Source organism: Oncorhynchus masou, unplaced genomic scaffold, assembly GCF_036934945.1.
Source record: "Oncorhynchus masou masou isolate Uvic2021 unplaced genomic scaffold, UVic_Omas_1.1 unplaced_scaffold_1948, whole genome shotgun sequence".
NCBI classification, from domain to species: domain Eukaryota; kingdom Metazoa; phylum Chordata; class Actinopteri; order Salmoniformes; family Salmonidae; genus Oncorhynchus; species Oncorhynchus masou.
The window spans coordinates 1,532-24,000 of record NW_027008442.1 but is presented as its reverse complement, the minus strand read 5'-3'; the positions used below and the strand labels follow the sequence as shown (position 1 = coordinate 24,000).

At 44.3% G+C, this 22,469-nt stretch overlaps 1 pseudogene; it reads right to left on the bottom strand.

Annotated features, from left to right (window-relative positions):
* LOC135532619 (protein Wnt-5b-like) overlaps positions 1-17,953 on the bottom strand; it is a 30,933-nt pseudogene extending 12,980 nt beyond the window's left edge.
* Positions 17,954-22,469: the final 4,516 nt, after the last annotated feature.

The window sequence follows — 22,469 nt, the reverse complement described above, 5'->3', positions numbered from 1 at the left end:
AAGTCTCTATAACAAACTGTGGATTCAGGCAGTGGTTAGGTCTCTAACTGTGGATTCAGGCAGTGGTTAAGTCTCTAACTGTGGATTCAGGCAGTGGTTAAGTCTCTAACTGGGGATTCAGGCAGTGGTTAAGTCTCTAACTGGGGACTCAGGCAGTGGTTAAGTCTCTATAACTAACTGTGGATTCAGGCAGTGGTTAAGTCTCTATAACTAACTGTGGATTCAGGCAGTGGTTAAGTCTCTAACTGTGGATTCAGGCAGTGGTTAAGTCTCTATAACTAACTGGGGATTCAGGCAGTGGTTAAGTCTCTAACTGTGGATTCAGGCAGTGGTTAAGTCTCTAACTGTGGATTCAGGCAGTGGTTAAGTCTCTATAACTAACTGTGGATTCAGGCAGTGGTTAAGTCTCTAACTGTGGATTCAGGCAGTGGTTAAGTCTCTAACTGTGGATTCAGGCAGTGGTTAAGTCTCTATAACAAACTGTGGATTCAGGCAGTGGTTAGGTCTCTAACTGTGGATTCAGGCAGTGGTTAAGTCTCTAACTGGGGATTCGGGCAGTGGTTAAGTCTCTAACTGGGGATTCAGGCAGTGGTTAAGTCTCTAACTGTGGATTCAGGCAGTGGTTAAGTCTCTAACTGTGGATTCAGGCGGTGGTTAAGTCTCTAACTGTGGATTCAGGCAGTGGTTAAGTCTCTAACTGTGGATTCAGGCAGTGGTTAAGTCTCTCACTGGGGATTCAGGCAGTGGTTAAGTCTCTAACTGTGGATTCAGGCAGTGGTTAAGTCTCTAACTGGGGATTCAGGCAGTGGTTAAGTCTCTAACTGGGGACTCAGGCAGTGGTTAAGTCTCTATAACTAACTGTGGATTCAGGCAGTGGTTAAGTCTCTATAACTAACTGTGGATTCAGGCAGTGGTTAAGTCTCTAACTGTGGATTCAGGCAGTGGTTAAGTCTCTATAACTAACTGGGGATTCAGGCAGTGGTTAAGTCTCTAACTGTGGATTCAGGCAGTGGTTAAGTCTGAAACGGGGGATTCAGGCAGTGGTTAAGTCTCTCACTGGGGATAAAGGCAGTGGTTAAGTCTCTCACTGGGGATTCAGGCAGTGGTTAAGTCTCTAACTGTGGATTCAGGCAGTGGTTAAGTCTCTAACTGTGGATTCAGGCAGTGGTTAAGTCTCTAACTGTGGATTCAGGCGGTGGTTAAGTCTCTAACTGTGGATTCAGGCAGTGGTTAAGTCTCTAACTGTGGATTCAGGCAGTGGTTAAGTCTCTCACTGGGGATTCAGGCAGTGGTTAAGTCTCTAACTGTGGATTCAGGCAGTGGTTAAGTCTCTAACTGGGGACTCAGGCAGTGGTTAAGTCTCTATAACTAACTGTGGATTCAGGCAGTGGTTAAGTCTCTATAACTAACTGTGGATTCAGGCAGTGGTTAAGTCTCTAACTGTGGATTCAGGCAGTGGTTAAGTCTCTATAACTAACTGGGGATTCAGGCAGTGGTTAAGTCTCTAACTGTGGATTCAGGCAGTGGTTAAGTCTCTAACTGTGGATTCAGGCAGTGGTTAAGTCTCTATAACTAACTGTGGATTCAGGCAGTGGTTAAGTCTCTAACTGTGGATTCAGGCAGTGGTTAAGTCTCTAACTGTGGATTCAGGCAGTGGTTAAGTCTCTATAACAAACTGTGGATTCAGGCAGTGGTTAGGTCTCTAACTGTGGATTCAGGCAGTGGTTAAGTCTCTAACTGTGGATTCAGGCAGTGGTTAAGTCTCTAACTGGGGATTCAGGCAGTGGTTAAGTCTCTAACTGGGGACTCAGGCAGTGGTTAAGTCTCTATAACTAACTGTGGATTCAGGCAGTGGTTAAGTCTCTATAACTAACTGTGGATTCAGGCAGTGGTTAAGTCTCTAACTGTGGATTCAGGCAGTGGTTAAGTCTCTATAACTAACTGGGGATTCAGGCAGTGGTTAAGTCTCTAACTGTGGATTCAGGCAGTGGTTAAGTCTCTAACTGTGGATTCAGGCAGTGGTTAAGTCTCTATAACTAACTGTGGATTCAGGCAGTGGTTAAGTCTCTAACTGTGGATTCAGGCAGTGGTTAAGTCTCTAACTGTGGATTCAGGCAGTGGTTAAGTCTCTATAACAAACTGTGGATTCAGGCAGTGGTTAGGTCTCTAACTGTGGATTCAGGCAGTGGTTAAGTCTCTAACTGGGGATTCGGGCAGTGGTTAAGTCTCTAACTGGGGATTCAGGCAGTGGTTAAGTCTCTAACTGTGGATTCAGGCAGTGGTTAAGTCTCTAACTGTGGATTCAGGCGGTGGTTAAGTCTCTAACTGTGGATTCAGGCAGTGGTTAAGTCTCTAACTGTGGATTCAGGCAGTGGTTAAGTCTCTCACTGGGGATTCAGGCAGTGGTTAAGTCTCTAACTGTGGATTCAGGCAGTGGTTAAGTCTCTAACTGGGGATTCAGGCAGTGGTTAAGTCTCTAACTGGGGACTCAGGCAGTGGTTAAGTCTCTATAACTAACTGTGGATTCAGGCAGTGGTTAAGTCTCTATAACTAACTGTGGATTCAGGCAGTGGTTAAGTCTCTAACTGTGGATTCAGGCAGTGGTTAAGTCTCTATAACTAACTGGGGATTCAGGCAGTGGTTAAGTCTCTAACTGTGGATTCAGGCAGTGGTTAAGTCTCTAACTGTGGATTCAGGCAGTGGTTAAGTCTCTATAACAAACTGTGGATTCAGGCAGTGGTTAGGTCTCTAACTGTGGATTCAGGCAGTGGTTAAGTCTCTAACTGGGGATTCAGGCAGTGGTTAAGTCTCTAACTGGGGATTCAGGCAGTGGTTAAGTCTCTATAACTAACTGTGGATTCAGGCAGTGGTTAAGTCTTTATAACTAACTGTGGATTCAGGCAGTGGTTAAGTCTCTAACTGTGGATTCAGGCAGTGGTTAAGTCTCTAACTGGGGATTCAGGCAGTGGTTAAGTCTCTAACTGTGGATTCAGGCAGTGGTTAAGTCTCTAACTGGGGATTCAGGCAGTGGTTAAGTCTCTATAACTAACTGTGGATTCAGGCAGTGGTTAAGTCTTTATAACTAACTGTGGATTCAGGCAGTGGTTAAGTCTCTAACTGTGGATTCAGGCAGTGGTTAAGTCTCTAACTGTGGATTCAGGCAGTGGTTAAGTCTCTAACTGGGGATTCAGGCAGTGGTTAAGTCTCTAACTGTGGATTCAGGCGGTGGTTAAGTCTCTAACTGTGGATTCAGGCAGTGGTTAAGTCTCTATAACTAACTGGGGATTCAGGCAGTGGTTAAGTCTCTAACTGTGGATTCAGGCAGTGGTTAAGTCTCTAACTGTGGATTCAGGCAGTGGTTGAGTCTCTCACTGGGGATTCAGGCAGTGGTTAAGTCTCTAACTGGGGATTCAGGCAGTGGTTAAGTCTCTAACTGGGGACTCAGGCAGTGGTTAAGTCTCTATAACTAACTGTGGATTCAGGCAGTGGTTAAGTCTCTATAACTAACTGTGGATTCAGGCAGTGGTTAAGTCTCTAACTGTGGATTCAGGCAGTGGTTAAGTCTCTATAACTAACTGGGGATTCAGGCAGTGGTTAAGTCTCTAACTGTGGATTCAGGCAGTGGTTAAGTCTCTAACTGTGGATTCAGGCAGTGGTTAAGTCTCTAACTGTGGATTCAGGCAGTGGTTAAGTCTCTATAACTAACTGTGGATTCAGGCAGTGGTTAAGTCTCTAACTGTGGATTCAGGCAGTGGTTAAGTCTCTAACTGTGGATTCAGGCAGTGGTTAAGTCTCTATAACAAACTGTGGATTCAGGCAGTGGTTAGGTCTCTAACTGTGGATTCAGGCAGTGGTTAAGTCTCTAACTGGGGATTCAGGCAGTGGTTAAGTCTCTAACTGGGGATTCAGGCAGTGGTTAAGTCTCTAACTGTGGATTCAGGCAGTGGTTAAGTCTCTAACTGGGGATTCAGGCAGTGGTTAAGTCTCTAACTGGGGATTCAGGCAGTGTTTAAGTCTCTATAACAAACTGTGGATTCAGGCAGTGGTTAAGTCTGAAACTGGGGATTCAGGCAGTGGTTAAGTCTCTAACTGTGGATTCAGGCAGTGGTTAAGTCTCTAACTGGGGATTCAGGCAGTGTTTAAGTCTCTATAACAAACTGTGGATTCAGGCAGTGGTTAAGTCTGAAACTGGGGATTCAGGCAGTGGTTAAGTCTCTAACTGTGGATTCAGGCAGTGGTTAAGTCTCTAACTGTGGATTCAGGCAGTGGTTAAGTCTCTAACTGGGGATTCAGGCAGTGTTTAAGTCTCTATAACCTACTGTGGATTCAGGCAGTGGTTAAGTCTCTATAACCTTCTGTGGATTCAGGCAGTGGTTAAGTCTCTATAACTAATTGTGGATTCAGGCAGTTGTTAAGTCTCTAACTGTGGATTCAGGCAGTGGTTAAGTCTCTATAACTAACTGTGGATTCAGGCAGTGGTTAAGTCTCTATAACTAATTGTGGATTCAGGCAGTGGTTAAGTCTCTAACTGTGGATTCAGGCAGTGGTTAAGTCTCTAACTGTGGATTCAGGCAATGGTTAAGTCTCTAACTGTGGATTCAGGCAGTGGTTAAGTCTCTATAACTAACTGGGGATTCAGGCAGTGGTTAAGTCTCTAACTGTGGATTCAGGCAGTGGTTAAGTCTCTATAACTAACTGTGGATTCAGGCAGTGGTTAAGTCTCTAACTGGGGATTCAGGCAGTGGTTACGTCTCTAACTGTGGATTCGGGCAGTGGTTAAGTCTCTAACTGTGGATTCAGGCAGTGGTTAAGTCTCTATAACTAACTGTGGATTCAGGCAGTGGTTAAGTCTCTAACTGGGGATTCAGGCAGTGGTTAAGTCTCTAACTGGGGATTCAGGCAGTGGTTAACTCTCTATAACTAACTGTGGATTCAGGCGGTGGTCAAGTCTATAACTGTGGATTCGGGCAGTGGTTTAGTCTCTATAACTAGCTGTGGATTCGGGCAGTGGTTTAGTCTCTATAACTAGCTGTGGATTCGGGCAGTGGGTCGGGGTGAGTGGCCCCATTACCTCTGAGGAATGTTCGGTGACCTTTCGACCCCACCAGACTCCAAGGGTGTTAGCCCAACTGACAGCACACACACACACACCCACCCACCCACACCCACACCCACACCACACACACACACACACACACACACACACACACACACACACACACACACACACACACACACACACACTACAGGCTGCAGCAGAGCAGAGGCCATTTGGGTGCCCCCAATAAATTATTTCCCCCCCTACCTTCCCCCTACTCTATCTCCCTACCCCCATCCTCTACCCTACCTGACCCTACTCCCTACCCTACCTTTCCCTACCCTACCCCCTACCCTACCTGTCCCTACCCTACCTGGCCCTACCCTACCTGCCCCTACCCTACATGTCCCTACCCTACCTGTCCCTACTCCCTACCCTACCTGTCCCTACCCTACCTGTCCCTACTCCCTACCTTACCTGTCCCTACTCCCTACCCTACCTGTCCCTACCCTACCTGTCCCTACTCCCTACCCTACCTGCCCCTATCCTACCTGTCCCTACCCTACCTGCCCCTACCCTACCTGTCCCTACCCTACCTGTCCCTACTCCCAACCCTACCTTTCCCTACCCTACCCCCTACCCTACCTGTCCCTAACCCCTAACCTACCTGTCCCTACTCCCTACCCCCTACCCTACCCAACCCTACCCCCTACCCTACCTATCCCTACCCCTACCCTACTCTACTGCCTACCCTACCCCCTACTCTAGCCCTACCCTACCATACTCTACCCCTTACCATACACTCCCCCAACACTACTCTACGCTACTCTACCCCCTACCCTACTCTACCCCCTCCCCTACCCTACCCTACTCTACCCCCTACCCTACCCTACTCTACCACCTACCCTACTCTTTCCCATACCCTACTCTACCCCCTACCCTACCCTAGCCCCTACCCTACCCTACCTGTCCCTACCCAACCCCTACCTGTCCCTACCCTCCCCCTACCCTACCTGTCCCTACTCCCTACTCTACCTGTCCCTACCCTACCCTACCCTCTACCCTACCTATCCCTACCCTACCTGTCCCTACTCTACTCCCTACACTACCCTCTACCCTACCTGTCCCTACCCCTAACCTACCTGTCCCTACTCCCTACCCTACCCTACCTGTCCCTACTCTACTCCCTACCCTACCCTCTACCCTACCTGTCCCTACCCTACCTTCCCTACCCTACTCCCTACCCTTACCCTACCCTATCCCCTACCCTACCTGTCCCTACCCTACCCCCTACCCTACCCCCTACCCTACCCTACCTGTCCCTACCCTACCCTCTACCCTACCTATCCCTACCCTACCTGTCCCTACCCTACCTGTCCCTACCCTACCCCCTACCCTACCTGTCCCTACCCTACCACCTACCCTACCTGTCCCTACTCCCTACCCTACCCTCTACCCTACCTGTCCCTACCCCCTACCCTACCTGTCCCTACCCCACCTGTCCCCTAACCTACCCCTACCCTACCCAACCCTACCCTCTACCCTACCTATCCCTACCCTACCCTACCTATCCCTACCCTACCCCCTACACTACCTGTCCCTACTCTGCTCCCTACCCGACCCTACCCCTACCCTACTCTACACCCTACCCTACCCTACTCTACCCCCTACCATACTCTCCCCCTACCCTACCCTACGCTACTCTACCCCCTACCCTACTCTACCCCTTACCCTACCCTACTCTACCCCCTACCCTACTCTACACCCTACCCTACCCTACTCTACCCCCTACCATACTCTCCCCCCTACCCTACCCTACGCTACTCTACCCCCTACCCTACTCTACCCCCTACCCTACCCTACTCTACCCCTACCCTACCCTACTCTACCCCTACCCTACTCTCCCCCTACCCTACCCTACGCTACTCTACCCCCTACCCTACTCTACCCCCTACCCTACCCTACTCTACCCCTACCCTACTCTCCCCCTACCCCACTCTACCCCCTACCCTACTCTACCCCCAACCCTACCCTACTCTACCCCCTACCCCACTCTACCCCCTACCCTACTCTGCAACCCAATATTAGGATGGTATTCCTAATGTTTTGTCTAGTCAGAGAGAGGGGGAAAAGGGTACCATGTGGGACTGAGTTTTAGAGCAGTCCTCTGGAGTTTAGTTTGTTAGTTTAGCCGGCGCTTTGGGTTTCCCCTAGGATCTCATTCACACATTGACCTTGCACAAAAATAAACCAACAATTAGGAAGCTAAGCAAACCTTGGAGTTCTCTCTCTCTTTCTTCCTTCCTTTCTCTCCCTCTCTCTTGACGCATCTCTCTCTCTAGGTATCTCTCTTTCTCTCTCTCTCTGTTTCTCTCTCTCTCTATGTATCTCTCTTTCTGTTTCTCTCTGTTTCTCTCTCTGTCTCTCTCTCTCTCTGTCTCTCTCTCTCTTTGTCTCTCTCTCTCTTTGTCTCTCTTTCTCTCTCTGTTTCTCTCTCTCTATGTATCTCTCTTTCTCTCTCTCTCTCTGTTTCTCTCTCTCTCTTTGTCTCTCTCTCTCTCTGTCTCTCTCTCTCTTTCTCTCTCTGTTTCTTTCTCTGTCTCTCTCTGTTTCTCTCTCTCTATGTATCTCTCTTTCTCTCTCTCTCTGTTTCTCTCTCTCTCTTTGTCTCTCTCTCTCTGTCTCTCTCTCTCTGTCTCTCTCTGTCTCTCTCTCTCTCTGTCTCAAACCATGGGGATGTTGTAAAAGACTCAGAGTGCTTCCTTCTTGTCTCGGAGCTACTCTTGGGTTTCTGGGAACTCCTCATGTCCAAATAAAGACCGTGTTTCTTAATCTCTTTCTTTTCTCTCTGTCTCTGCCTCTCCCTCCATGTCGGTCAGTCAAACCTTGTGGACCCCTGGATGGATAAACAATACATAGTTCTGTACGCATCACATACAGTACCAGTCAAAAGTTTGGACACGCCTCCTCATTCAAGGGGTTTTCTTTATTTGTATTATTTTTTACATTGTAGAATAATAGTGAAGACTTCAACACTATGAAATAACACATATGGAATCATGTAGTAACCAAAAGTGTTAAGTAAATCAAAATATATTTTGGATATGATATTCTTCAAAGTAGCCACCCTTTGCCTTGATGACAGCTTTGCCCCCTCTTGGCATTCTCTCAACCAGCTTCACCTGGAATGCTTTTCCAACAGTCTTGAAGGAGTTCCCACATAGGCTGAGCACTTGTTGGATGCTTTTCCTTCACTCTGCGGTCCAACTCATCCCAAACCATTTCAATTGGGTTGAGATCAAGTGATTGTGGAGGCCAGGTCATCTGATGCAGCACTCCATCACTCTCCTTCATGGTCAAATAGCCCTTCCACAGCCTGGAGGTATGTTTTGGGTCATTGTCCAGTTGAAAAACAAATGATAAGCGCAAACCAGATGGGATGGCATATCGGTGCAGAATCCTGTGGTAGCCATGCTGGTTAAGCGTGCCTTGAATTCTAAATAAATCACAGACAATGTCACTAGAAAAGCACCCCCACAACATCACACCTCCTCCTCCATGCTTCACGGTGGGAACCACACATTGAGGAGATCATCTGTTCACCTAGTCTGTGTCTCACAAAGACATGGCGGTTGGAACCGAAAATCTCAAATTTGGACTCATCCGACCAAATTACTGATTTCCACCGGTCGAATGTCCATTGCTCGTGTTTCTTGGCCCAAGCAAGTCTCTTCTTCTTATTGGATGTCCTTTAGTAGTGGTTTCTTTGCAGCAATTTGACCATGAAGACCTGATTCACGCAGTCTCCTTTGAACAGTTGATGTTGAGATGTGTCTGTTACTTGAACTCTGTGTGGCCACTCTGTGGCCTTCTAGGCAGAGTTACAAATAAAATGCCATATCTCAGACTGGTCAAAAAAAATAAAGATTAAGATGCGCAAAAGAACACAGACACTGGACAGAGGAACTCTGCCTAGAAGGCCAGCATCCCGGAGTCGCCTCTTCACTGTTGACGTTGAGACTGGTGTTTTGCGGGTACTATTTAAAGAAACTGCCAGTTAAGGACTGTTTCTCAAACTAGACACTCTACTGTACTTGTCCTCTTGCTCAGTTGTGCACCGGGGCCTCCCACTCCTCTTTCTATTCAGGTTCGAGACAGTTTGCTCTGCTCTGTGAAGGGAGTAGTACACAGCATTGTACAAGATCTTCAGTTTCTTGGCAATTTATTGCATGGAATAGCCTTCATTTCTCAGAACAAGTATGGACTGATGGGTTTCTGAAGAAAGGTCTTTGTTTCTGGCCCTTTTGAGCCTGTAATCGAACCCACAAATAATGATGCTCCAGATACTCAACTAGTCTAAAGAAGCCCAGTTGTATTACTTTTTTAATCAAACAACAGTTTTCAGCTGTGCAAACATAATTGCAAAATTGTTTTCCAATGATCAATTAGCCTTTTAAAATGATAAACTTGGATTAGCAAACACAACGTGCCATTGGAACACAGGAGTTATGGTTGCTGATAATGGGCCTCTGTACGCCTATGTAGATATTCAATTAAAATTTTGCAGTTTCCAGCTACAATAGTCATTTACAACAATGTCTACACTGTATTTCTGATCAATTTAATGTCATTTTAATGGACAACAAAACGTGCTTTTCTTTTGAATGGTGGTGTATATGTAGTTCACACCATGAACAGAGACTAATAACAACATGTATGTAGTTCACACCATGAACAGAGACTAATAACAACAACATGTATGTAGTTCACACCATGAACAGAGACTAATAACAACATGTATGTAGTTCACACCATGAACAGAGACTAATAACAACATGTATGTAGTTCACACCATGAACAGAGACTAATAACAACATGTATGTAGTTCACACCATGAACAGAGACTAATAACAACATGTATGTAGTTCACACCATGAACAGAGACTAATAACAACATGTATGTAGTTCACACCATGAACAGAGACTAACAACAACATGTATGTAGTTCACACCATGAACAGAGACTAACAACAACATGTATGTAGTTCACACCATGAACAGAGACTAACAACAACATGTATGTAGTTCACACCATGAACAGAGACTAACAACAACATGTCTGTAGTTCACACCATGAACAGAGACTAATAACAACATGTATGTAGTTCACACCATGAACAGAGACTAACAACAACATGTATGTAGTTCACACCATGAACAGAGACTAACAACAACATGTATGTAGTTCACACCATGAACAGAGACTAATAACAACATGTATGTAGTTCACACCATGAACAGAGACTAACAACAACATGTATGTAGTTCACACCATGAACAGAGACTAATAACATGTATGTAGTTCACACCATGAACAGAGACTAATAACAACATGTATGTAGTTCACACCATGAACAGAGACTATTAACAACATGTATGTAGTTCACACCATGAACAGAGACTAATAACAACATGTATGTAGTTCACACCATGAACAGAGACTAACAACAACATATATGTAGTTCACACCATGAACAGAGACTAATAACATGTATGTAGTTCACACCATGAACAGAGACTAATAACATGTATGTAGTTCACACCATGAACAGAGACTAATAACATGTATGTAGTTCACACCATGAACAGAGACTAATAACATGTATGTAGTTCACACCATGAACAGAGACTAATAACAACATGTATGTAGTTCACACCATGAACAGAGACTAATAACAACATGTATGTAGTTCACACCATGAACAGAGACTAATAACAACATGTATGTAGTTCACACCATGAACAGAGACTAATAACATGTATGTAGTTCACACCATGAACAGAGACTAATAACATGTATGTAGTTCACACCATGAACAGAGACTAATAACATGTATGTAGTTCACACCATGAACAGAGACTAATAACAACATGTATGTAGTTCACACCATGAACAGAGACTAATAACATGTATGTAGTTCACACCATGAACAGAGACTAATAACATGTATGTAGTTCACACCATGAACAGAGACTAATAACATGTATGTAGTTCACACCATGAACAGAGACTAATAACATGTATGTAGTTCACACCATGAACAGAGACTAATAACAACATGTATGTAGTTCACACCATGAACAGAGACTAATAACATGTATGTAGTTCACACCATGAACAGAGACTAATAACAACATGTATGTAGTTCACACCATGAACAGAGACTAATAACATGTATGTAGTTCACACCATGAACAGAGACTAATAACAACATGTATGTGGTTCACACCATGAACAGAGACTAATAACATGTATGTAGTTCACACCATGAACAGAGACTAATAACAACATGTATGTAGTTCACACCATGAACAGAGACTAACAACATGTATGTAGTTCACACCATGAACAGAGACTAATAACAACATGTATGTAGTTCACACCATGAACAGAGACTAATAACAACATGTATGTAGTTCACACCATGAACAGAGACTAATAACAACATGTATGTAGTTCACACCATGAACAGAGACTAATAACAACATGTATGTAGTTCACACCATGAACAGAGACTAATAACAACATGTATGTAGTTCACACCATGAACAGAGACTAATAACAACATGTATGTAGTTCACACCATGAACAGAGACTAATAACAACATGTATGTAGTTCACACCATGAACAGAGACTAATAACAACATGTATGTAGTTCACACCATGAACAGAGACTAATAACATGTATGTAGTTCACACCATGAACAGAGACTAATAACATGTATGTAGTTCACACCATGAACAGAGACTAATAACATGTATGTAGTTCACACCATGAACAGAGACTAATAACATGTATGTAGTTCACACCATGAACAGAGACTAATAACAACATATATGTAGTTCACACCATGAACAGAGACTAATAACAACATGTATGTAGTTCACACCATGAACAGAGACTAATAACAACATGTATGTAGTTCACACCATGAACAGAGACTAATAACAACATGTATGTAGTTCACACCATGAACAGAGACTAATAACAACAACATGTATGTAGTTCACACCATGAACAGAGACTAATAACAACATGTATGTAGTTCACACCATGAACAGACACTAATAACAACATGTATGTAGTTCACACCATGAACAGAGACTAACAACAACATGTATGTAGTTCACACCATGAACAGAGACTAATAACAACATGTATGTAGTTCACACCATGAACAGAGACTAATAACAACATGTATGTAGTTCACACCATGAACAGAGACTAATAACAACATGTATGTAGTTCACACCATGAACAGAGACTAATAACAACATGTATGTAGTTCACACCATGAACAGAGACTAATAACAACAACATGTATGTAGTTCACACCATGAACAGAGACTAATAACAACATATATGTAGTTCACACCATGAACAGAGACTAATAACAACATGTATGTATTTCACACCATGAACAGAGACTAATAACAACATATATGTAGTTCACACCATGAACAGAGACTAATAACAACATGTATGTAGTTCACACCATGAACAGAGACTAATAACAACATGTATGTAGTTCACACCATGAACAGAGACTAATAACAACATGTATGTAGTTCACACCATGAACAGAGACTAATAACAACATGTATGTAGTTCACACCATGAACAGAGACTAATAACAACATGTATGTAGTTCACACCATGAACAGAGACTAATAACAACATGTATGTAGTTCACACCATGAACAGAGACTAACAACAACATGTATGTAGTTCACAACATGAACAGAGACTAATAACATGTAGTTCACACCATGTGTGTGTGTGTGTGTGTGTGTGTGTGTGTGTGTGTGTGTGTGTGTGTGTGTGTGTGTGTGTGTGTGTGTGTGTGTGTGTGTGTGTGTGTGTGTGTGTGTACATCCCAGTTCCTCACCTGTCTCCCTGCTTCGTTGTTCTGTAGGTTCATCAATGTTCTAGTGTGTTCTATGGAGCCTCGAGGGTAGTTCTTTTCTCTCTCCCGCGTCCACAAACTCCCGGGCGAAACGGTAGCCATAGTTGACGTTGTCGCCACAGCCACCCCACAGCCAATCACGCGGTAGGTCACGGGGTCGAGCGGCGCGGCTGCATCCGCAGGTAGAGAGTTCTCCTTCCCGACACGCCCTGCTCACCGCGTTCACCACGCCTGCTGCACTGATGGCATAGGTGAAGGCTGTCTCCCTGCTGCCTGTCGGATGGACACAAACACACACACACACACACACACACACACAGAGAAAAACACACACAAGACGGTTAGCATACAATGGTAGAAGGTCCAAGACACACTTACACTCACTCGCTCGCACGCACGCACGCACACACACACACACACACACACACACACACACACACACACACACACACACACACACACACACACACACACACACACACACACACACACACACAATGCCACTTGGGTTTGGTTAGCTAGCGCTTTAAGCTGGCCAGTTAACCATGGTCTCTGTTATTGATGTGTGACTACAGGGGACAATAGACAATGGGGCCTGGCGTCAGGAGATGAAGGAGCTGGGGGCCCTGAATGGAGAGAGAGAAAGATGACTGAGAGAGAGAGAGATGACTGAGAGAGAGAGAGAGAGAGAGAGAGAGAGAGAAAGATGACTGAGAGAGAGAGAGAAAAATGACAGAGAGAGAGAGAGAGAGAGAGAGGGAGAGAGAAAGGAAGCGATTCCCAAACCTTCCACAACAAAGCCATCACCTACAGAGAGATGAACCTGGAGAAGAGTCCCCTAAGCAAGCTGGTCCTGGGGCTCTGTTCACAAACACACCCTACAGAGCCCCATGACAGCAGCACAATTAGACCCAACCAAATCATGAGAAAACAAAAAGATAATTACTTGACACATTGGAAAGAATTAACAAAAAAACAGAACAAACTAGAATGCTATTTGGCCCTACACAGAGAGTACACAGCGGCAGAATACCTGACCACTGTGACTGACCCAAAATTAAGGAAAGCTTTGACTATGTACAGACTCAGCGAGCATAGCCTTGCTATTGAGAAAGGCCGCCGTAGGCAGACATGGCTCTCAAGAGAAGACAGGCTATGTGCTCACTGCCCACAAAATGAGGTGGAAACTGAGCTGCACTTCCTAACCTCCTGCCCAATGTATGACCATACTCACTGAGTCTGTACATAGTCAAAGCTTTCCTTAAGTTTGGGTCAGTCACAGTGGACAGGTATTCTGCCACTGTGTCCTCTCTGTTTAGGGCCAAATAGCATTCTAGTTAGTTCTGTTTTTTTGTTGATTCTTTCCTATGTGTCATGTAATTATCTTTTATTTTCTCATGATTTGGTTGGGTCTAATTGTGTTGCTGTCCTTGGGCTCTGTGGGGTCTGTTTCTGTGGGGTCTCTCTCTCTCTCTGTCTGTCTCTCACACTCTCTCTCTGTCTCTCTCAATTCAATTCAAAGGGCTTATTGGCATGGGGAAATCTCTCTCTCTCTCCCCCCATCTGCTGTGCAGGTGTTACCAATGATGTATATAAACCCTGGATTGTCAATGCTATGTATTGGCCATTAAGAGGCTTTGAAACCACCGGTCAGCCATATTGCCACTCCCCAGTAGAATCAGTCCTCCATAGGAACGAATGGAATTCTGCAGTATTTTAATAAAACATTTGAAGGAAAAAATTACATGTATTCAAGTAACATTAGTATCCCTATATATAAAATAGTTTTGTATGTCGTGTTTTGTATTATTTGTTTTGCACCCTGAACTCTGGGGCTTGTTGTTCCTGTCTGCTCTTTTATGTTTAGATAAGAATTGTATACTTGTCTTGTATACCTATACACCATTCTTGTGTGTGTTCAATAAAAAATATTTGAAACATAAAATATCTACTTATATATATATATATATTTCTATTTTTCTTTAATTGTATGTTTAGCTCACATAATATAATTTACAAGTATGCTTTATTGTGTCTGTAAAAGAATAGATGTGGAAAAAACGAATGTATACATTAATAGATTAATTTCTATAGATTCCAAAATAAATAAAAATTACAACTGGGGAGTTCCAAGATGGAGGCACTGCGGCTTCAACACAACGCCCTCTACTTGACATCTAGTGTATATATAAATCATTGGGTGTTACCTGACAGGCTTTCCATTGGATGGACATACCATCTGGAATGCAGATCTCAAGGTTTCACATACTTCAGCATCGGAGCCTTGGTGGGCCTCGGACTCTCTATACAAGCAAATAAACGTAACCTTGGCAGCTGGCACTCTGTCTCCAAATGTGTTTTGGGGAACGTAAACAATGAAAAATATATTCTGTTGACGTTTTATGATTTGGAAATGCTTAAATAATTCGTGAGTTTGATATTAAATATATATATATATATGTAGTCATTACCTATATTGACATATCTTTGGAAGTAATTCGCCTGTGGATGCCACTTTGGCCAACCAAGAAAGAGGGCATCAGTTTACAATGCCAATGTCTGTCAGTAAGATAAACATATATATTGTTTTATTCCATGTAAACCGCAACTCCGCATTTAAGACTGGCTATCCAGATTCCTGGCACTGTTATAACAGAAATGTCACGTGTCAAAAAGTTGTAATTATGAGTTCTCTTAAAAGCAGAATGTGTAGGTTACATGTGAGCCAGGCGACAGGAGCCGGAGCGCGATAAAGACGAGGGCTTTTATTGGCCCATAGAACCGATACTTCAAATAGCAGCCCGGATCTGCCGAGTCCGTGTCACCCCTTGATTGCATTTCAAAAGGAGGCCGTGGACAATAGCAGGCTAACACCTCAATAAAACTCTCGCGATTGACTGCAAACAACTCCTTTGCTGTTTTGGGAACGGCGAGGGAGAGGGAGGGGATCGGTCCTCCGGCCTGACTGGCCGTCGGAGGGGGATACTGCTACACCAGAGGGAGAATAGAGAAGCTATGGGCTACTGGACACCACCATCTCTAGCCTACACCTCCTCTAACTATAGAACGGAACTAACACTCAATTGTCGAGAGAAATCTGACTGACAATTAAGCGCAATGATTTTTTTATTTGGAAACATTAAGTTTGTTATAAGGTTCCACTATCTAATAGTTGAACTGATACAAAAGCACGTTCAAGAATACAGGTACAGTTATCCGCGTTGCCTCTAAAGGGCACTAATTCTACGTTTACAATGGGAATTCAAAATGTAAACATAAACATGTGTCGTCACCTACCGCCGCATCGGCCTATCACTCATTAGCTCTGGTCCAGCGCATTCGTGCGCGTTCCTTATTAACTAACCGTTCGTGAAATAAATGGTCACTAACGCCCTGAACCAGAGCTTGCCTTTATCCCAATCCCACCGTGTGACTGGCTCACCTATCTGCTAGCCTTTATCCCAATCCCACCGTGTGACTGGCTCACCTATCTGCTAGCCTTTATCCCAATCCCACCGTGTGACTGGCTCACCTATCTGCTAGCCTTTATCCCAATCCCACCGTGTGACTGGCTCACCTATCTGCTAGCCTTTATCCCAATCCCACCGTGTGACTGGCTCACCTATCTGCTAGCCTTTATCCCAATCCCACCGTGTGACTGGCTCACCTATCTGCTAGCCTTTATCCCAATCCCACCGTGTGACTGGCTCACCTATCTGCTAGCCTTTATCCCAATCCCACCGTGTGACTGGCTCACCTATCTGCTAGCCTTTATCCCAATCCCACCGTGTGACTGGCTCACCTATCTGCTAGCCTTTATCCCAATCCCACCGTGTGACTGGCTCACCTATCTGCATGACGCGTCCGAACACGGATGCATTATCCACTGTGCTACAGTTCCACCGCCGCTGCCTGAACTGGTATTGACATTCATTGATGCCCGTCTTGGCCCCCTCGCCAATGTAGACCATATGGTCCTGGTAGAGCTGGCACAGCTTCCTCTGCCCCTGGGAGAGTCCCGTCAGCTGGCTGCACAGAGGCTGGGCCCCGATGATGTACATCTCCGGTCTCTGGATAGGGTTCATCGCTAACGACCTGCATGCACGGATGGGAAATAGGAGGTTGGTAGTTATATACAGTGTTGAGAAAATAAACGTGTATTATAGTGTGTGGATGAGGCGTAAATAGCAGGCTGTTGAGCCGATATGGCTTCAGTCAAAGATTCGCCGTTTCAATATGTCATATAAAGCGGTACAATCGGTAATAATGGAAAACATGCGTGAATTAAATCCCCAAATAATAAATATAAAGGAAAACATATATAGTCTATTCTACTGTGGAAATAAAGACAGGTAAATATCGCATCGGTAATGAAATAATGATGTGCTGTAGCGACGTCAAAGGATGAGGAATATGATCGGAATGTTCTCCATCAGAGTGGAACGTTTGGGCAGCAAGCTCTCCGCACAACGTCAAGATGCGGTGTTCCACTCTGCGGAGTTCTCCTGTTTCCCCCCCATTCCACAAACAGCTTGGCCATTTGTGCGTAGCATGGGTAAATATTGTGACAAAGTCACCACATTTGTTCTTCCACTGGTCTCCTCCACGACACAGTAGAACACACGACACCACAACACAAAACAACACACGGACGCTCTCTCAAACCCCAATCACAAAACCCACCATCTGTAAATTAACGAATCAACTGCGCATGAACTAAGTACGCAGCGATATAGAAACTGTACAGAGTTAATTTGACATAATAAAAAGTTCAACTTACAACCAGGAGTTGGCGTCCACCAGTAGTTGCGAGCTGCATGCGATGAGAGCGACCGCCAGCAGTAAGTGTTGCTGGGCGCTGCTGCACGGTCTCCGGCTGGTTCTGGTCTCCATGACCCCTTGCGCCACCATCACCGCCAACAAACACCAAAACCGGGAAGAAGTGCCCCTCTGTGAAAAAGACGGATCAAAAAACAACCTCTGTAATCCGCTGCGGGGGGTTCTGGGTTCACAGAGATGACGATGCCGAGACAACCAAGAGTCAATATCCGATTCCGTGGAGATAAGGTGTCCTGCGCATTAGCCCCATGACTTTATTGACTTGTAGCTTTGTCTAAACTCCGTTCGGAACGCCTAATCCGAATTCCCAGTCGTGCGTAAAATGTGTACAAGGAAGAAAACCTGATTTTACGCATTAGGATCTATAGGCTAAGATGCGTTTAGTAAGGAGACATCAGATGTGCGTTCTGATGAGGACTAAAGTCAAATTAAAAAACACAGTCCATGAAAAGTTTAGATGACGTTGGTTAATGTTGTTGATCCGATAAGATGCATGTCTCACACTGGTATTTCCCAGGAGATTACAAATACACGGCTATTTATGAAAACATTTGAACAAGTGTTCATTCCTTGCCTCGATCTGATCTACTTTGTAAGTTTACATTCTAAACACTGACTGCCTCTCCTCATCCCACCCCTCTCATCCCCTCTTCTCCTCATCCCATCCCTCACTCCCCCTCCCCCTCTTCTCCCCTTGTTTTACGGGCAAGGGGAGGGACGGACACCCGCGGGGAACACGGTTCATGGCAACTCAAATTGTATTTGTCACATGCTCCGAATACAACATGTGTTTACCGTGAAATTACAAGCCCTTAACCAACGATGCAGTTTTAAGAAAATAATGTTTAAGAAAACATTTAGGAAACAAACTAAAGGAATAAAAAAGCAACAGAATAAAGTAACAATAACGAGGCTATATACAGTACAGGGGTACCGGTACCGAGTCAATGTGGAGGCTATATACAGTACAGGGGTACCGGTACCGAGTCAATGTGGAGGCTATATACAGTACAGGGGTATCGGTACCGAGTCAATGTGGAGGCTATATACAGTACAGGGGTATCGGTACCGAGTCAATGTGGAGGCTATATACAGTACAGGGGTATCGGTACCGAGTCAATGTGGAGGCTATATACAGTACAGGGGTATCGGTACCGAGTCAATGTGGAGGCTATATACAGTACAGGGGTATCGGTACGAGTCAATGTGGAGGCTATATACAGTACAGGGGTACCGGTACCGAGTCAATGTGGAGGCTATATACAGTACAGGGGTACCGGTACCGAGTCAATGTGGAGGCTATATACAGTACAGGGGTATCGGTGAGTCAATGTGGAGGCTATATACAGTACAGGGGTACCGGTACCGAGTCAATGTGGAGGCTATATACAGTACAGGGGTACCGGTACCGAGTCAATGTGGAGGCTATATACAGTACAGGGGTATCGGTACCGAGTCAATGTGGAGGCTATATACAGTACGGGGGCACCGGTACCGAGTCAATGTGCCGGGGCACCGCTTAGTCAAGGTAAAGGAGGTAATATGTACTTGTAGGTAGGGATAACATAACTATGCATAGATAATAACAGAGAGGAGTAGCAGTGTGAAAGAAAAGGGGGGGGGGGGGGTCATTGCGCAAGGCGGAGACCACCGGAGGGCCATAGCATAACATGGGAACACACCAAATGGGGAGAGAGGTGAATTGAGAGAAACCCTTGAATTGAAATAGAGAGAGAGACAACAGTGTAAGTAGCAAACAGTCATTTTTGTGACTCAGACCTGATTCTGCACAAGTTGCACACTAAAGACAACATCTCAACACCAAAGCCCTTCCCGGTGTATACAATGAGCATTCTGCTGTTACTAGAATATCAGAGGAACCCAATTTAAACAAACCCAATAAGGATTTTTAAGCACTATGAAATAATCGTAATGTAATTGTCATTTATTTTTATTGGTATGAAAAAAAGAAACGACATGGCACCAATACAAACACCTATTTAAAACTGTGTGTGTGTGTGTGCGTGCGCGCGCGCGCGTGCGTGTGTGTGCACATTTCTTTTATTATACTTGTGAGTACCAGAAGTTAAGTTTAGGTTAGGTTTAGGGTTAAGGTTAGGGGTTAAGGTTAGGTTTAGGGTTAAAGTTAGGTTTAGGGTTAAGGTTAAGGTTAGGTTTAGGGTTAAGGTTAGGTTTAGGGTTAAGGTTAGGTTTAGGGTTAAGGTTAGGTTTAGGGGTTAGGTTTAGGGTTAAGGTTAGGTTTAGGGTTAAGGTTAGGTTTAGGGGTTAGGTTAGGTTTAGGGTTAAGGTTAGGTTTAGGGTTAAGGTTGGGTTTAGGGGTTAAGGTTAGGTGTAGGGGTTAGGGAAAAAAGGATTTTGAATGGGAATTAATTGTTGGTACCCAGAAGGTCCTCACAAGTTAGTAAGACATACCTGTGTGTGTGTGTGTGCGTGTGTGTGTGTGTGTGTGTGCATGCGTGCGTGCGTGCAAGAGAGAGATTAATGGAGTTAACGTTTTGGAAAATTTCACAATTCCATCAAAGTTCATGTGCGTTAAATCCCCCCCTTCGACTTGATGATTTGTTTGAATAAACGTGAGTGCTTCGAAAACCTTAATCCTCCTTTGGATAAGAAAATAAAGCCGGCACACACATTGAGCTCTGAAGACTAGCTCCTCTAAAGAAAAGGCGTGTTGAAGCGAGCTTTCCTTATTTCAAATGTTCGCAAAGACAAAGTAAAACTCCATGCTGGAATGGGAACCTCTGATCTAAAGTCCTTCCACTTTCTGAAGTCGCCTAGTTCAGAGTCGTCGATAATAAAATAGTCCAAAGCCGAACTACTACAAATACGTCTTTAGAGATATGTTGAACCATATGCGCATAGCTGCACACGTTTGCGGATTGTTCCAGGCTGCATGACAACTGGGCGTGATGGGAGTCCCATAGGGCAGCGCACAATTGGCCCAGCGTCGTCCGGGTTTTTGCCGGGGTAGGCCGTTATTGAAAATAATAATTTGTTCTTAACTGACTTGCCAAGTTAAATAAAGGTTCAATCAAATAAAGCAACACAAAAACATGTTATGAGAAGCAATAAAACGAATTGAATTCAGTAACAACCGGAATAAAACCCATCAAACTCGGAAAGGGAAGCTTTTACTTTGCACTGTGTAAAAATATAACATAGCATTCGAATGTCATAAACCTATCTTTAAAAAAAACTAGAAACATTTCCATTCATGTTCACAGAAAATGAAATAAAAAGAAGAGCATTGTAGCTCTGCTCGTGGCACATGCAGGACGCAGAGGGGTCCAGACGAGCAGGTTGACCAGTATTTCCCCGGGTCTTCCGTTCTACTGGTCTCCGTTCCATAGACCAGACAGTCAGTGGACATATATAGGGCCTTGACTGGCGCGAGAGAGACGCCACTCGATTTCCGACCGGTCTCTGCATGATAATGCCACTGACGCCTTTCATCTATCCCCAAACCCCGAGGCCTGCACCCCAACCATCAACTTTTCACGCGCCCGCGGTCGCCTTCCATCCTAGACCGACCCCCTCCCCCTGTAAAGTGTCTTGACTGCCTGCAATATACATCCAGTGCTCATGTTGTAGTGTTATGTTGTTTGAATGTGTACTAGGTGCAATAGGTCTACTTGTAGACCATTAGTTTCCCTGTGCTTGACTCCTTTGACGTTGGTTTCAGTGGAGAAAAAGTAATGAAATAATTAACGTTTTTTGGGTCACCCAATAGGACACCTAATTCTCAATGTCTTTCAAATTCCCTTAAGGTGATAAATCATTGTAAAGTGCTATTAGTGTTTCACCTCCACAAACACATCTCATACCTTACACCTCTCCCGATTGGTTGCATTTGTTTGCAGGGCTATATGACCAGACAGTCAAAATAGCCGGATTATAAATAATTATTTATTGAAGGCAATTTTATAATGAAGCAATATTCCTGTTTTGGGGTTAACAGCGCCTCTGCTGGTTAAATTGACATGGTAACCATTTCCCTGTTTATCGAACAGTCACCACAATCAGTCCCGAATCCCAGTATAGAATACAACAGCAGAGTAGGCTATTATAGAGGCTAACCACTGCCCTCCAGTGGCAACATGTAATAATTACACTTACGCTGATGGAGAAAAAATCTGACGCTGTAGAGATCAAGTAGGTTATATTACATTAAAACGAGTGTGATATTTATGAATTGATTAGGCCTATTGCGTGTTCATTTTTTAATCTAATGGATTGACTGTGATTTACTGGCAGGACAAATTGAAGTTAATGTTATCTATCATTTATTAGCAGTGTGAACTGTGAAGATCAGAACATGCAGTACCTAATTGCTTTACACGTAAATTATTAAGTAAATGATGAACTATTCACGTTTATAAGTAATGAGTCTGGGTGTTTGAGACCAAAGGATGCCACAATCGATCTGAAAAGATGAGCACTGAAGTAGCTCTGCTGTTCGTCCTCTGCAGTTGTGTCTCTGACAGACCTTATCTTCAGAACACCGGTTAATGGAGTCTACTACTTCACATACACTGAGTGTCGCTGTATAGAAATGGACATGTAATGGTGACTGTGACCGATGGTGATGAAGCAGATGGAGAG